The sequence below is a fragment of the Rattus norvegicus genome, chromosome 9, assembly GCF_036323735.1.
Source record: "Rattus norvegicus strain BN/NHsdMcwi chromosome 9, GRCr8, whole genome shotgun sequence".
Classification (NCBI taxonomy): domain Eukaryota; kingdom Metazoa; phylum Chordata; class Mammalia; order Rodentia; family Muridae; genus Rattus; species Rattus norvegicus.
In genome coordinates this window covers 111506645-111509039 of record NC_086027.1, presented here as the reverse complement: position 1 = coordinate 111509039, position 2395 = coordinate 111506645, and the positions used below count along the sequence as shown (strand labels likewise).

General features: G+C 47.3%; 1 non-coding gene across 1 annotated transcript; it reads right to left on the bottom strand.

Annotated features, from left to right (window-relative positions):
• Positions 1–1184: 1184 nt before the first annotated feature.
• Positions 1185–1291, bottom strand: LOC120094974 (U6 spliceosomal RNA). Its single transcript, XR_005489640.1, has one exon. It is a non-coding gene; the product is annotated as a U6 spliceosomal RNA (small nuclear RNA).
• Between the last annotated feature and the right edge of the window lie 1104 nt (positions 1292–2395).

The window sequence follows — 2395 nt, the reverse complement described above, 5'->3', positions numbered from 1 at the left end:
ATAAATAGTTTTTTAAATGAAATGGTATTAAGAAAGGATCGTCATACTTGTAAAAATAATTAATGTCGGGTCTGGAGAGACTGTTCAGAGGGTAAGATCAAGTCTGCTCTTCTGCTCTTCCAGAGGACCTGAGTTCAGTTCCCAGCACTGTGGTTCAAAACCACCTGAACCTCCAGTTCCAGTGGCTCTAAAGCCTCTGGAATCCATGGACACCTCACACATGCACACACAGGCACGCACACACACAGGCACACACACACAGGCATACACACACAGGCACACACACACAGGCACACACAGGCACACACACAGGCACACATACACACATACACACAGGCACACACACACACATATACAGGCACACACACACAGGCACACACACACATACACACACAGGCACACACACACACACACACAGGCACACACAGGCACAGGCACACACACACATATATAGGCACACACACAGGCACACACACACAGGCACACACAGGCACACACACACACGCACACACAGGCACACACAGGCACAGGCACACACACACACAGGCACACACACAGGCACACACACAGGCACACACACACGCATACACAGGCACACACAGGCACACATACACACACACGCACAGAGGCACTCACAATTTAAGATATAATAAAATGTAAAAGTGAACACTATTTTCTGGAAACTTTACGCTAAGCCAACTACTCCTGTGGTTTAACGTAACATTTACACGAGATATGCTTTCCTTCCTGATGTGAGAGGCTCCACATGAGCTCACGCAGAAGAGGCCAGTGACGATAGTCTTGAAATACACATAGCATCATGACAAAAGTATCCCACACGCCTTATCCCATTTGATGGACACAGCAGAACTGGGTGCCTCGACCCAATTCTGTGTCTCACTAACGGGGCCATTTGCTGCTGAAGGACAGAGCCTGGAGGTCACTTCTACTCTTCTTTTTCTTTTTCTTTTTATTAGATATACTGCTTTATTTACATTTCAAATGTTATTCCCTTTCCTGGTTTCCTATCCACAAACTCCCACCCCCCCTTTCCCTTTCCCCTCCCCTCCCCCTCCCCCATACGGGTGTCCCCCCCCATCCACTCCCCTTATTGCCCCCCACTGACATTCCCCTGCACTGGGGGTCCAACCTTGGCAAGGACCAAGGGCTTCCTTCCACTGGTGAACAATATGGAACGCTTCACGAATTTGTGTGTCATCCTTACGCAGGGGCCATGCTAATCTTCTCTGTATCGTTCCAATTTTAGTATATGTGCTGCCGAAGCGAGCTCCACTTCTACTGTTCAAAATTTCAACTCTCATAAATTAGTCAAAGTGGGGAGGGCACACTGCATCCATTGGAAAAAAAGCCATGATCTGCCTGGAATGTAGGTTCTGATGCTCAATTACAACTGCCTATTAAAATTTGGCTCTAATACTATGTCCCCCCCCAAAAAAATCTGTGCTCTCCACAACTGACTGCAAGGCCCCATTGCTGAGGGTAACGCCCTCATTGACGCCACATTGAACATGGAGAGGTCGAGATGGTGCCTGCACAGAGCCTTCGCCCCGTTCTAGCATCTTTGGTACAGGAAGATACGCTGCACGCTACCAAAAGAGAAACGTAAAATCACCAAGCCTTTGATCCACAATCTGTTCACCTTGAAAGATTTGCTAGGGCAATGGTGGTACGAGGTTTGTGGGAGTGACCAACTCAAAAGTTGACTTGACTTAAGGCCCACAGCACAAGTCAGAAGCCATAATTAATACTGCTTGGGTGACCAAGAACCTGAAACTGGATAGCCCAGTTAAACCCAAATGCTACCCTTGTCTTAGTCAGGGTTCCTTTCCTACACAAACATCATGACCAAGAAGCAAGATGGGGAGGAGAGGGTTTATTTGGCTTTCCACATGGCTGTTCATCACCAAAGGAAGTCAGGACAGGAACTCAAGCAGGGCAGGAAGCAGGAGCTGATTCAGAGGCCATGGAGGGATGTTACTTACTGGCTTGATTCCCCTGACTTGCTCAGCTTGCTCTCTTATAGAACCCAAGACCACCAGCCCAGGGATGGCACCACCCACAATGGGTCCTCCCCGATTGATCACTAATTGAGAAAACGCCTTACAGCTGGGTCTTGTGGAGACATTTCCTCAAGGGAGACTCCTTTCTCTGTGATAACTCCAGCTTGTGTCAAGTTGACACACAAAACCAGCCAGTTCTCTCTCTGTATCTCTCTCTGTCTCTCTCTCTCCATATGTGTGTGTGTGTGATATATAAATATAGATAGTGTTAAAATGATTTCTAATGATATTTTGCTATACTCATAGATCAATGCCTTGTTGAGCAACCATCAGAGAAATTTCCTCCTGCAGTGGACATTACACACACACACACA